The 16,008-nt window shown below is 25.1% G+C and overlaps 5 pseudogenes; 2 read left to right on the top strand and 3 right to left on the bottom strand.

Moving 5' to 3' along the window:
- Window positions 1-2,888: 2,888 nt before the first annotated feature.
- On the top strand, window positions 2,889-4,076 carry LOC131807091 (NADH-ubiquinone oxidoreductase chain 5-like; annotated as a pseudogene).
- Window positions 4,077-4,951: 875 nt separating this feature from the next.
- Window positions 4,952-5,594, bottom strand: LOC131806323 (cytochrome c oxidase subunit 3-like; annotated as a pseudogene).
- A 1,402-nt stretch (window positions 5,595-6,996) lies between these two features.
- LOC131806294 (cytochrome c oxidase subunit 1-like) lies at window positions 6,997-9,109 on the bottom strand (annotated as a pseudogene).
- Window positions 9,110-12,497: 3,388 nt separating this feature from the next.
- On the top strand, window positions 12,498-13,706 carry LOC131806329 (NADH-ubiquinone oxidoreductase chain 5-like; annotated as a pseudogene).
- Window positions 13,707-14,883: 1,177 nt separating this feature from the next.
- Window positions 14,884-15,525, bottom strand: LOC131806322 (cytochrome c oxidase subunit 3-like; annotated as a pseudogene).
- Window positions 15,526-16,008: the final 483 nt, after the last annotated feature.

The following is a 16,008-nucleotide window of genomic DNA, read 5'->3' as shown; positions in this document are numbered from 1 at the left end:
GCATGTCAGTCCGTCCGTCCGTCTGTCCATGTATTCTTGTGAACAAAATGCGGGTCGCATTTATTATCTGATTGAGATAAAATTTTCCAAACAATATTTTTTTGGCCCAAGGACGAACACTATTGAAATTGGTGAGAATCGGATCAAATTTAGATATAGCTCCCATATATATCTTCATCCGATTTCGGGTTAAATGTGCACCAAATGTCCACTATCAGTCCAAATTACCTGAATTTTGGCACACTCAACCGAGTTCGGCCTAGAAGCAAGTATATCAAATTTGGAGAAAATCGGTTCAGATATAGCTATAGCTCCCATATATATCTTTCATCCGATTTGATCTTTAAGTCCCTCACATTCCTACTATGCACTCCACAACCGTGATATTTGGTACCAGGTATTAGATGGAGCACAGAAATAGCTGTTTTAAATTTTATCGAAATCGCTTCAGATTTGGATATAGCTTCCATATATATCTTCATTAGATTTCGGGTTAATTGGCCACCAAATGGCCAATATCAGCCACACAACCGTGATATTTAGTACCAGGTATTAGATGGAGCACAGGAATAGCTGTTTTAAATTTTACCCAAATCGGTTCAGATTTGGATATAGCTCCCATATATATCTTCATCCGATTTCGGGTGATTGACCACCAAATGGCCGTAATAGCATCAATTTTGGCAAATCCGACCGAAACCAGCTTAGAAGCAAGTACACCAATTTTAGTAAAAATAGGTTCAGGTATAGCTATAGCTCCCATATATATCTTCATCCGATTTCGTGTTAATTGTGCATCAAATGGCCAATATCAGCCCAAATGGCATGAATTTTCGTACATAAGACCGAATAAAGTCTAGAAGCTAATACGTCAAATTTGGAGAAACCCGGTTCAGAGATAGCCATAGTTCGTAAAATCCACGATAGAATTAGATAGATTTTGATTTTGTACCAAATATCTCATAGAGCTCTAAAATGCCCTGTATAAACCTTTTTACGAGAGCTCTACTAAATATGCATAGTCGTGTAGGGTATCATATTGTCGGCCCCGCCCGACTTTTGAGCTTTCCTTACTGGTTATAGTTTTATTTTTATTTCCTTTATGTTTTATTAAAAATTCATATTGAATGGTTCGAAGTTGTTTATTTTTTATTTCTTTTATTTTTATTTTAATAAATATATATTCAAATTATTTTATATCAATTTCTTATATATTTGGTTCAGATATAATTTCTTATGGATTAATTTTATTAAGATTGTGAATTGCTTCTTTAATATTAATAGCAAGAGAATCAGTATTTAAATATAATAATAAAATTTATTTTTATTTAATATTATTTTATTACTATTAATATTAGTATTAACTTTTAGAAGTATAAGTTTATTTATATTTTATTTATTTTTTGAAAGTAGTTTAATTCCTACTTTATTTTTAATTTTAGGATGAGATTATCAACCTGAACGGTTACAAGCGGGGGTATATTTATTATTTTATACATTGTTAGTTTCTTTACCGATATTTATTGGTATTTTTTATTTATATAAGGTAACAAATACTATAAATTTTTATTTATTAAATAATTATATATTTAATTATGAAATTTTATATTTTTCTTTAGTTATAGCATTTTTAGTAAAAATACCAATATTTTTAGTTCATTTGTGATTACCAAAGGCTCATGTTGAAGCTCCAGTTTCTGGTTCAATAATTTTATCTGGAATTACATTAAAGTTAGGGGGTTATGGTTTATTACGAGTATTTCCTTTTTTACAATTATTAGGACTTAAATTTAATTTTATTTGAATTAGAATTAGATTAGTTGGGAGAGTATTAGTAAGTTTAACATGTTTATGTCAAACTGATTTAAAGGCTTTAATTGCTTATTCTTCAGTTGCTCATATAGGAATTGTTTTAGCTGGGTTAATAACTATAACATATATAGGAATATGTGGTTCTTATACTTTAATAATTACTCATGGATTATGTTCTTCTGGATTATTTTGTTTAGCAAATATTTCTTATGAACGATTAGGAAGACGAAGTTTATTAATTAATAAGGGTTTATTAAATTTTATACCTTCAATGGCTTTATGATGATCTTTAATTGTTTTAATAGAATTGTTAGTTGATCTTGATTAACAATATTAATATTATCTTTATTGTCTTTTTTTAGAGCTGCTTATATATTATATTTATATGCGTATAGACAACATGGAAAGTGATTTTCTGGAGTTTAGTCTTTTAGAGGAGGAAAGATTCGAGAATATTTACTATTATTTTTACATTGATTTCCTTTAAATTTATTAATTTAAAAGGCGGATATATATGTATGTAATGATTATAATTATTTAAATAGTTTAATAAAAGTATTGACTTGTGGTGTCAATGATAAGATAAAAATCTTTTTAAATCGTGAAATATTTATCAATTTGTTCAATTAGATTCATTAGTTTATTTTTTAAGACTTTTGTCATTTACTATAGGATTAATTTTTATTATAAATGATTTTACAATTTTTATTGAATGAGAAGTTGTTTCTATAAATTCTTTAATAATTGTAATAACAATTTTATTAGATTGAATAAGATTAATTTTTATATCTTTTGTATTAATAATTTCTTCTTTAGAAAGGAATATATAGAAAGAGATTATAAGATTAATCGATTCATTATATTAGTATTAATATTTGTAACCTCAATAATATTATTAATTATTAGTCCAAATTTAATTAGAATTTCATTAGGTTGAGATGGATTAGGATTAGTTTCTCATTGTTTAGTAATTTATTTTCAAAATATTAAGTCATATATTGCTGGTATATTAACTGCTTTATCAAATCGAATTGGAGATGTAGCTTTATTATTAGCAATTGCCTGAGTATTAAATTATGGTAGTTGAAATTATATATTTTTTATTTAGATGTAATACAGTCTGATAGAGAAATATTAATTGTTGGAATATTAGTGATATTAGCTGCAATAACAAAAAGTGCACAGATTCCATTTTCTTCTTGATTACCAGCTGCAATAGCAGCTCCTACTCCAGTGTCGGCTTTCGTTCATTCTTCAACTTTAGTAACAGCTGGAGTTTATTTATGAATTCGATTTAATATTGTATTAAGAACAATTATTGTCAGGTTTAACAATATTTATAGCTGGATTAGGTGCTAATTATGAGTTTGATTTAAAGAAGATTATTGCCTTATCTACTTTAAGACAATTAGGTTTAATAATAAGAATTTTATCTATAGGTTATTATAAATTAGCTTTTTTTCATTTATTAACTCATGCTTTATTTAAGGCTTTATTATTTATGTGTGCAGGAGCAATTATTCATAATATAAATAATAATCAAGATATTCGTTTAATGGGAAGTTTAAGATTAATAATACCATGAACATCTTCTTGTTTTAATGTTGCAAATTTAGCATTATGTGGTATACCATTTTTAGCAGGATTTTATTCAGAGGATTTAATTTTGGAAATAGTATCATTTTCTTATATTAATTTATTTTCTTTTTTTTTATATTTTTTTCAACAGGTTTAACAGTATGTTTAACAGTATGTTATTCTTTTCGATTAGTTTATTATTCAATAACTGGAGATTCCAATTTTTCTTCTTTAAATATACTTAATGATGAAGGTTGAGTAATATTAAAGAGTATAATAGGTTTATTAATTTTAAGAATTGTAGAAGGAAGTATATTAAGTTGATTAATTTTTCCTACTCCGGAAGTTATTATTTTACCTTTAAATTTAAAGTTATTGACTTTATTTGTATGTATTATTGTTGGTTTAATAGGTTATTTAATTTTTATAAATAAGGTTTTAAGAAATTATAATTTCTCTTATTTTTTAGGCTCAATATGATTTATACCTTATATTTCTACTTATGGAATTAATTTAATTTTAATTTTAATTTTAATTTAATTTTGGGCAAAATAAGGATTAAATCATTTGATCAAGGTAGATCTGAATATTTTGGGGGTCAACAACTTTATTATCATTTAATTAAAAATTCTCAGTTAAATCAAATATTACAAAATAATAATTTAAAAATTTATTTATTAAGTTTTATTTTTGAATTGTAATTTTATACATATATATAATTTGTTTCTATTCAAATAGCTTATATTTAGAGTATGACACTGAAGATGTTAGGGAGATTAATTAATCTTTGAATATACTGAATTATTTTTAGTAATTTATGAAATAAAATTATTTAATTTACAATGAAAATGTAATGTTTTTATTAAACTATATAAATAGAAGTATAAATGGAATTTAACCATTAAAAGAAAAAAGTTAGCAGCTTTTACTTGAACATCATACTTCATAATTGGAGTTTAGAACTTAATTCTATCATTAACAGTGATAAGCCGCTTTTTGGTTTCAATTAATTAAAAGAATAAGGGTAAATTTACCTAAGATTATGTCGAAACTAATTGCAATATATCGCTTCATATTCAAGGTAGATTGAAAATTCAATACTTTTTGAATGCAAATCAAATGTTATAATTAACTACAACCCTATTTAGTTTGATCAATTTAATATTCCTTGATTTCATTCATGATAAAGTCCTAATAATAGAATCAAAATAAGTATAATAGACGTGATTGTTCAGCATATAATATTTGAAAATTTAATAATTAAAATAATTGGTAAAATTAATGCAATTTCTACGTCAAAAATTAAAAAAATAATAGTAATTAAAAAAATCGAAGAGAAAAAGGTATACGAGATGATGATTTTGGGTCAAATCCACATTCGAATGGTGAAGCTTTTTCACGATCTACAATTGTTTTTTTAGATAAAATTGAAGCTAAAAGTATTACTACTATAGAAATGAATAGAAGGATTGAACTAATTGTTAAAATAGAAAAAAATTTCTATACTATTAATAATAGACCATATTATTGGAAGTCAAATATACTTTTTATACTGTATAGGTAATAAATTATCCTCCTCATCAGTAAATAGATACATAAAGGAATAATCAAACAATATCAACAAAATGTCAATATCAAGCAGCAGCTTCAAATCCAAAGTGGTGATTTTTTGAAAAATGGTTATTTAAATGTCGACCTAAACAAACAATAAAAAAAGTTGTTCCAATTAATACATGAAGACCATGAAATCCTGTTGCTATAAAGAAAGTAGAACCGTAAACTGAATCTGCAATTGTGAATGGAGCTTCAATATATTCATAAGCTTGAAGAATTGTGAAGTAGATCCCTAATAGTACTGTAAAAAATAATCCTTGTTTAGTTTGTAAATGATTAAATGATGATTAAACTATGATGAGCTCAAGTTACAGTAATTCTAAAAGAATAAATAAAATTATTCCTCATCGTAAACCTGTAGTAACAGAAAGTGTATGAAGACCTTGATATGTTCCTTCTCGAGAAACATCTCGTCATCATTGGTATACAGTTAAAATTGTAATAACATTTCCTAATAAGAATAATGAATTATCATATTGATGAAATCATTTTACTATTCCTGCAACTGTTGTTATAGCTCCAATTGATGCTGTTAATGGTCATGGACTATAATCTACTAAATGAAATGGGTGATTTGAATGTGTTGACATTAATTAACTTCTCTAGAATATAATGTTCTTAGAACAGCAAATACATATGATTGAATTATTGCAAACTAATAATGCAATTTGAGTAATAATTAAAAAAACTAAGTAATACTATAGATAAAAAAGGACCTGTATTTCCTAACAGAGTAAGAAGTAGATGTCCAGCAATTATATTAGCTGTTAATCGAACAGCTAAAGTTCCTGGTCGAATTACATTACTAATAGTTTCAATGCATACTATAAATGGTATTAAAATAGCTGGAGTTCCTTGAGGAACTAAATGAGCAAATATATGTTGAGTATTGTTAATTCATCCATATAATATAAAACATAATCAAAAAGGAAGAGCTAGAGTTAGTGTTAAAGTTAAATGACTTGTGCTTGTAAAAATATATGGAAATAATCCTATAAAATTATTAAATAAAATTATAGAAAATAATGAAACGAAAATAAATGTAGAACCGTTTGCTCCTATTGGGCCAAGTAAAGTCTTAAATTCCTTATGAAGTGTTAATAAAAAATAAAATAAAATAAATATTATTTAAAAAAATGTGGTATCGAGATGGTATAAGTCAGTATATTGATGGAATTATTAAAATTCCTAAAAAAGTTCTTAAACAATTTAATGAAAGATTAAAAATACTTGATGAAGGGTCAAAAACAGAGAATAAATTTGTTATCATTTTAAATTTAATGACTTTGTTGAATGAGTTTTATTACTTAAATTTGATTTAGGTATTGAAGGAATATATGAATAGTAATTTATTACATTAAATATTACAGATGTAATTGAAAAAATAATAAATAAGCTTAATCAACCAATTGGTGCTATTTGAGGGATTAAAAAATATTAATAAATTAATAATTTTAGTTTGACAAACTAATGTTATATTTTTAACTAATTTTTTCATTAGAAGTAAGTGCTAATTTACTATAAAATGGTTTAAGAGACCAGTACTTGCTTTCAGTCATCTAATGAAGAATTATTTTTAGAAATTCGCTTAATAAAATAATTTACAGGAATACTTTCAATTACAATTGGTATAAAACTATGATTAGCTCCACAAATTTCTGAACATTGTCCATAAAATAAACCTGGTCGATTAATTAAGAAATTAGTTTGATTTAGACGACCAGGAGTACCATCAACCTTTACACCTAAAGTAGGAACAGTTCATGAATGAATTACATCAGCAGCAGTTACTAAAATTCGAATTTGAGAATTTATTGGTAAAACTACACGATTATCTACATCTAATAAGAGGAATCCCTCTACTTTTAATTCATTTGTAGGAATTATATAAGAATCAAATTCAACATTATTAAAATCTGAATATTCATAACTTCAGTATCATTGATGACCAATAGCCTTTAAAGTTACTGATGGTTCATTAATTTCATCTAATAAGTATAATAATCGTAAAGAAGGGAAAGCAATGAATAATAAAATAATTGCAGGTAAAATAGTTCAAATAATTTCAATTGTTTGTCCATGTAATAAATAACGATTAACATATTTGTTAAAAAATAATGTAAACATTAAATATCCGACTAATACTGTAATTCTTACTAAAATTATTAATGCATGATCATGAAAAAAATTAATTGTTCTATTAATGGAGAAGAACTATCTTGTAAACCTAAATTTGCTCATGTTGACATTAGTTTCTAATAAAAGTAAAATACTTTATATATGGAGCTTAAATCCATTGCACTAATCTGCCATATTAGAAATTAGTTAGTAAAGGCAATTCATTATATCTGTGTTCAGCAGGTGGAGTATTTTGTAATTTGAATTGGGAAAATTACTTGTCGTTGAGATACAAAACTTTATCAGATAATATAGAATAAATATAAAATTCCTAATAATGAAATTGTTGAACCGATTGTTGAAATTACATTACAGGATAATCAGAATATCGTCGAGGTATTCCAGCTAATCCTAAGAAATGTTGAGGGAAGAATGTTAAATTTACTCCAATAAATATAATAACAAATTGACTTTTTAAAAGCTTATTATTTAGAGTTAATCCAGTAAATAGAGGATATCAATGTACAAATCCTGCTGTAATAGCAAATACAGCTCCTATAGAAAGTACATAATGGAAATGAGCAACTACATAATATGTATCATGTAAAATAATATCAACAGATGAGTTAGCTAATACTACTCCTGTTAAACCTCCTACAGTAAATAAGAATACGAATCCTAAAGCTCATAAAATAGCTGGAGAATAAGTTAATTGAGTTCCGTATAATGTAGCTAATCAACTAAAAATTTTAATTCCAGTAGGTACAGCAATAATTATTGTAGCTCAAGGGAAGTAAGCTCGAGTATCAACGTCTATTCCTATAGTGAATATATGATGAGCTCATACAATAAATCCTAAAAGTCCAATTGCTAATATAGCATAAATTATTCTTAAAGAACCGAATGTTACCTTCTTTCCTGATTCTTGATTAATAATATGAGAAATTATTCCAAATCCAGGTAAAATTAAAATATAAACTTCTGGATGTCCAAAGAATCAGAATAAATGTTGATAAAGAATTGGATCACCTCCTCCAGCTGGATCAAAGAATGAAGTATTTAAATTTCGATCAGTTAATAGCATAGTAATAGCTCCAGCAAGAACAGGAAGAGATAATAATAATAATGCAGTAATTACAAGTGATCATACAAATAAAGGTATTCGATCAAATGTAATTCCTGTTGATCGTATGTTAATTACAGTTGTAATGAAATTTACTGCTCCTAAAATTGAAGAAATTCCTGCTAAGTGAAGAGAGAAAATAGCTAAATCAACTGAAGCTCCACCATGAGAAATAATTGATGATAAATGTGGATAAACAGTTCAACCTGTTCCAGCTCCCTTTTCTACTATACTTCTTACTAATAATAGAGTTAATGCAGGAGGTAATAATCAAAAACTTATATTATTCATTCGAGGGAATGCTATATCGGGAGCTCCTAATATTAAAGGAACTAATCAATTTCCAAACCCTACAATTATAATAGGTATTACTATAAAGAAAATTGTAATAAAAGCATGAGCTGTTACAATAACATTATAAATTTGATCATCTCCAATTAGAGCACCAGGGTGTCCTAATTCAGCTCGAATCAAAATTCTTAATGATGTTCCTACTATACCAGATCATGCTCCAAAGATAAAATATAAAGTACCAATATCTTTATGATTAGTAGAAAATAACCATTGTTGCGATTAAATGGCTGAAGTTTAGGCAATAGATTGTAAATTTATTTATGAGAATTTTTCTCTTTAATCAATTAGCTTTATAGTCAATAATGACATTAGACTGCAATTCTAAAGGAGTAATAAATTTACTAAGGCTTAAAAGATTATTCTTATATTGATAGCTTTGAAGGCTATTAGTTTATTTAACTGAAAGCCTTAAAAAAAGAAATATAAGGAAGAAGTTAAAAATAACCCAAAAGTTGAAATATAAGAAAAAGTTAGTAAAAGCTTTATATTTGAAGACTTATAATATGAAAATGTTATTCAACTATTTTCATAATAGTTTAATATAAAAGCACTATAACATAATCGGATATAAAAATATAAAGTAATTAATGTAATGTTATAGTTAAAGATTGAATTACAAATATTTTTGGTAAGAATCCTAAAAATGGAGGTAACCCTCCAAATGAAAGATGATTAAAAAATAGAAAAAATTTAATTCTTTTTTCATGAAAAAATAAAGAAAATAATTGATTAACATAAGAAATTTTAAACATATTAAATATTAACACTATTGAAAATGTTAAAAATGTATAAAATAAATTAGTTGGATAATTATATAATTTGTTTAAAGAAAAAGAATTTTCTATTATATATGAATTTAAATTAGAAATTGATTGAATTTCTATATTAGAATAATTTAATAGAATTCTTTTGTTAATGAAATGTAATGAAATAATTATAATAAAGAAAATAGAAACGGATGAAATTAAAATTTTTGAAGAAAATGTAAATATTTCATTTGAAGCTAAAGAAGTTACGTAAATAAATAGAACTAGTATTCCTCCTAAAAATACTTAAAATAAAATATAAGAAAATCAAAATGTTTTAGTTATTAATCCTGAAATTATTGAAACTAAAATAGTTTGAATAAGTAGGGTTAATCCTATAGCTAATGGATGTTTAATATTTATAATAATAAAATTAAAAATAAATAGAAGAGTTATTAAAATTGATTGTATAATATCAAGAAATAGTTTAATTAAAATATTAATTTTGGGGATTAATGATAAAGAAATTTCTTTTTTCTTGAAGTTTTAAAAGAGTTACTCTTATTTTTGGTTTACAAGATGTTTTTATTAAACTATTAAAACTAATGTTTATAATTTTAAATTGATGTTTACCTAGAATTTTATTTATTACAGGAGTATTTACTTTTGTTTCTAATCGAAAGCATTTATTATCTATATTATTAAGATTAGAATATTTTGTTTTAAGATTATTTCTTTTATTATTTGTATATTTAAATATATACAATTATGAAAATTTTTTTAGAATAATATTTTTAACTTTTAGAGTATGTGAAGGTGCTTTAGGTCTTTCAATTTTAGTTTCAATAATTCGTACACATGGAAATGATTATTTTCAAAGATTTAATGTATTACAATGTTAAAAATTATTTTTATGCCCTACACCACATAGTGGTAAGGGTATTATGTCTTTGTGCATTTGTTTGTAACATGGAGAAGGAAACGAGATAGACCCATAGTTACTTTTGAGAACCTTCATAGAATCACTTTCTGAGTCGATTTATGCATGTCAGTCCGTCCGTCCGTCTGTCCATATATTCTTGTGAACAAAATGCAGGTCGCATTTATTATCCGATTGAGATAAAATTTTCCAAACAATATTTTTTTGGCCCAAGGACGAACACTATTGAAATTGGTGAGAATCGGATCAAATTTAGATATAGCTCCCATATATATCTTCATCCGATTTCGGGTTAAATGTGCACCAAATGTCCACTATCAGTCCAAATGACCTGAATTTTGGCACACCCAACCGAGTTCGGTTGGAGAAAATCGCTTCAGATATAGCTATAGCTCCCATATATATCTTTCATCCGATTTGATCTTTAAGTCCCTCACATACCATATATATCTTCATCCGATTTCGGGTTAATTGGCCACCAAATGGCCAATATCAGCCACACAACCGTGATATTTGGTACCAGGTATTAGATGGAGCACAGGAATAGCTGTTTTAAATTTTACCCAAATCGGTTCAGATTTGGATATAGCTCCCATGGCCAATATCAGCCCAAATGGCATGAATTTTCGTACATAAGACCGAATAAAGTCTAGAAGCTAATACGTCAAATTTGGAGAAACCCGGTTCAGAGATAGCCATAGTTCGTAAAATCCACGATAGAATTAGATAGATTTTGATTTTGTACCAAATATCTCATAGAGCTCTGAAATGCCCTGTATAAACCTTTTTACGAGAGCTCTACTAAATATGCATAGTCGTGTAGGGTATCATATTGTCGGCCCCGCCCGACTTTTGAGCTTTCCTTACTGGTTATAGTTTTATTTTTATTTCCTTTATGTTTTATTAAAAATTCATATTGAATGGTTCAAAGTTGTTTATTTTTTATTTCTTTTATTTTTATTTTAATAAATATATATTCAAATTATTTTATATCAATTTCTTATATATTTGGTTCAGATATAATTTCTTATGGATTAATTTTATTAAGATTGTGAATTGTTTCTTTAATATTAATAGCAAGAGAATCAGTATTTAAATATAATAATAAAATTTATTTTTATTTAATATTATTTTATTACTATTAATATTAGTATTAACTTTTAGAAGTATAAGTTTATTTATATTTTATTTATTTTTTGAAAGTAGTTTAATTCCTACTTTATTTTTAATTTTAGGATGAGATTATCAACCTGAACGGTTACAAGCGGGGGTATATTTATTATTTTATACATTGTTAGTTTCTTTACCGATATTTATTGGTATTTTTTATTTATATAAGGTAACAAATACTATAAATTTTTATTTATTAAATAATTATATATTTAATTATGAAATTTTATATTTTTCTTTAGTTATAGCATTTTTAGTAAAAATACCAATATTTTTAGTTCATTTGTGATTACCAAAGGCTCATGTTGAAGCTCCGGTTTCTGGTTCAATAATTTTATCTGGAATTACATTAAAGTTAGGGGGTTATGGTTTATTACGAGTATTTCATTTTTTACAATTATTAGGACTTAAATTTAATTTTATTTGAATTAGAATTAGATTAGTTGGGGGAGTATTAGTAAGTTTAACATGTTTATGTCAAACTGATTTAAAGGCTTTAATTGCTTATTCTTCAGTTGCTCATATAGGAATTGTTTTAGCTGGGTTAATAACTATAATATATATAGGAATATGTGGTTCTTATACTTTAATAATTACTCATGGATTATGTTCTTCTGGATTATTTTGTTTAGCAAATATTTCTTATGAACGATTAGGAAGACGAAGTTTATTAATTAATAAGGGTTTATTAAATTTTATACCTTCAATGGCTTTATGATGATCTTTAATTGTTTTAATAGAATTGTTAGTTGATCTTGATTAACAATATTAATATTATCTTTATTGTCTTTTTTTAGAGCTGCTTATACATTATATTTATATGCGTATAGACAACATGGAAAGTGATTTTCTGGAGTTTATTCTTTTAGAGGAGGAAAGATTCGAGAATATTTACTATTATTTTTAAATTGATTTCCTTTAAATTTATTAATTTAAAAGGGGGATATATATGTATGTAATGATTATAATTATTTAAATAGTTTAATAAAAGTATTGACTTGTGGTGTCAATGATAAGATAAAAATCTTTTTAAATCGTGAAATATTTATCAATTTGTTCAATTAGATTCATTAGTTTATTTTTTAAGACTTTTGTCATTTACTATAGGATTAATTTTTATTATAAATGATTTTACAATTTTTATTGAATGAGAAGTTGTTTCTATAAATTCTTTAATAATTGTAATAACAATTTTATTAGATTGAATAAGATTAATTTTTATATCTTTTGTATTAATAATTTCTTCTTTAGAAAGGAATATATAGAAAGAGATTATAAGATTAATCGATTCATTATATTAGTATTAATATTTGTAACCTCAATAATATTATTAATTATTAGTCCAAATTTAATTAGAATTTCATTAGGTTGAGATGGATTAGGGTTAGTTTCTTATTGTTTAGTAATTTATTTTCAAAATATTAAGTCATATATTGCTGGTATATTAACTGCTTTATCAAATCGAATTGATTCCATTTTCTTCTTGATTACCAGCTGCAATAGCAGCTCCTACTCCAGTGTCGGCTTTCGTTCATTCTTCAACTTTAGTAACAGCTGGAGTTTATTTATCAATTCCATTTAATATTGTATTAAGAACAATTATTGTCAGGTTTAACAATATTTATAGCTGGATTAGGTGCTAATTATGAGTTTGATTTAAAGAAGATTATTGCCTTATCTACTTTAAGACAATTAGGTTTAATAATAAGAATTTTATCTATAGGTTATTATAAATTAGCTTTTCTTCATTTATTAACTCATGCTTTATTTAAGGCTTTATTATTTATGTGTGCAGGAGCAGTTATTCATAATATAAATAATAATCAAGATATTCGTTTAATGGGAAGTTTAAGATTAATAATACCATGAACATCTTCTTGTTTTAATGTTGCAAATTTAGCATTATGTGGTATACCATTTTTAGCAGGATTTTATTCAGAGGATTTAATTTTGGAAATAGTATCATTTTCTTATATTAATTTATTTTCTTTTTTTATATATATATTCAACAGGTTTAACAGTATGTTTAACAGTATGTTATTCTTTTCGATTAGTTTATTATTCAATAACTGGAGATTCTAATTTTTCTTCTTTAAATATACTTAATGATGAAGGTTGAGTAATATTAAAGAGTATAATAGGTTTATTAATTTTAAGAATTGTAGGAGGAAGTATATTAAGTTGATTAATTTTTCCTACTCCGGAAGTTATTATTTTACCTTTAAATTTAAAGTTATTGACTTTATTTGTATGTATTATTGTTGGTTTAATAGGTTATTTAATTTTTATAAATAAGGTTTTAAGAAATTATAATTTCTCTTATTTTTTAGGCTCAATATGATTTATACCTTATATTTCTACTTATGGAATTAATTTAATTTTAATTTTAATTTAATTTTTAATTTAATTTTAGGCAAAATAAGGATTAAATCATTTGATCAAGGTAGATCTGAATATTTTGGGGGTCAACAACTTTATTATCATTTAATTAAAAATTCTCAGTTAAATCAAATATTACAAAATAATAATTTAAAAATTTATTTATTAAGTTTTATTTTTGAATTGTAATTTTATACATATATATAATTTGTTTCTATTCAAATAGCTTATATTTAGAGTATGACACTGAAGATGTTAGGGAGATTAATTAATCTTTGAATATACTGAATTATTTTTAGTAATTTATGAAATAAAATTATTTAATTTTACAATGAATATGTAATGTTTTTATTAAACTATATAAATAGAAGTATAAATGGAATTTAACCATTAAAAGAAAAAAGTTAGCAGCTTTTACTTGAACATCATACTTCATAATTGGAGTTTAGAACTTAATTCTATCATTAACAGTGATAAGCCGCTTTTTGGTTTCAATTAATTAAAAGAATAAGGGTAAATTTACCTAAGATTATGTCGAAACTAATTGCAATATATCGCTTCATATTCAAGGTAGATTGAAAATTCAATACTTTTTGAATGCAAATCAAATGTTATAATTAACTACAACCCTATTTAGTTTGATCAATTTAATATTCCTTGATTTCATTCATGATAAAGTCCTAATAATAGAATCAAAATAAGTATAATAGACGTGATTGTTCAGCATATAATATTTGAAAATTTAATAATTAAAATAATTGGTAAAATTAATGCAATTTCTACGTCAAAAATTAAAAAAATAATAGTAATTAAAAAAATCGAAGAGAAAAAGGTATACGAGATGATGATTTTGGGTCAAATCATATTCGAATGGTGAAGCTTTTTCACGATCTACAATTGTTTTTTTAGATAAAATTGAAGCTAAAAGTATTACTACTATAGAAATGAATAGAAGGATTGAACTAATTGTTAAAATAGAAAAAATTTTCTATACTATTAATAATAGACCATATTATTGGAAGTCAAATATACTTTTTATACTGTATAGATAATAAATTATCCTCCTCATCACTAATAGATTCATAAAGGAATAATCAAACAATATCAACAAAATGTCAATATCAAGCAGCAGCTTCAAATCCAAAGTGGTGATTTTTTGAAAAATGGTTATTTAAATGTCGACCTAAACAAACAATTAAAAAAGTTGTTCCAATTAATACATGAAGACCATGAAATCCTGTTGCTATAAAGAAAGTAGAACCGTAAACTGAATCTGCAATTGTGAATGGAGCTTCAATATATTCATAAGCTTGAAGAATTGTGAAGTAGATCCCTAATAGTACTGTAAAAAATAATCCTTGTGTAGTTTGTAAATGATTAAATGATGATTAAACTATGATGAGCTCAAGTTACAGTAATTCTAAAAGAATAAATAAAATTATTCCTCATCGTAAACCTGTAGTAACAGAAAGTGTATGAAGACCTCGATATGTTCCTTCTCGAGAAACATCTCGTCATCATTGGTATACAGTTAAAATTGTAATAACATTTCCTAATAAGAATAATGAATTATCATATTGATGAAATCATTTTACTATTCCTGCAACTGTTGTTATAGCTCCAATTGATGCTGTTAATGGTCATGGACTATAATCTACTAAATGAAATGGGTGATTTGAATGTGTTGACATTAATTAACTTCTCTAGAATATAATGTTCTTAGAACAGCAAATACATATGATTGAATTATTGCAAACTAATAATGCAATTTGAGTAATAATTAAAAAAAACTAAGTAATACTATAGATAAATAAGGACCTGTATTTCCTAACAGAGTAAGAAGTAGATGTCCAGCAATTATATTAGCTGTTAATCGAACAGCTAAAGTTCCTGGTCGAATTACATTACTAATAGTTTCAATGCATACTATAAATGGTATTAAAATAGCTGGAGTTCCTTGAGGAACTAAATGAGCAAATATATGTTGAGTATTGTAAATTCATCCATATAATATAAAACATAATCAAAAAGGAAGAGCTAGAGTTAGTGTTAAAGTTAAATGACTTGTGCTTGTAAAAATATATGGAAATAATCCTATAAATTTATTAAATAAAATTATAGAAAATAATGAAACGAAAGTAAATGTAGAACCGTTTGCTCCTATTGGGCCAAGT

The sequence above is a fragment of the Musca domestica genome, unplaced genomic scaffold, assembly GCF_030504385.1.
Source record: "Musca domestica strain aabys unplaced genomic scaffold, Musca_domestica.polishedcontigs.V.1.1 11, whole genome shotgun sequence".
In the NCBI taxonomy this organism is placed as follows: Eukaryota; Metazoa; Arthropoda; class Insecta; order Diptera; family Muscidae; genus Musca; species Musca domestica.
The sequence above is the reverse complement of the archived record's forward strand: the minus strand, read 5'-3'. Positions and strand labels throughout refer to the sequence as shown.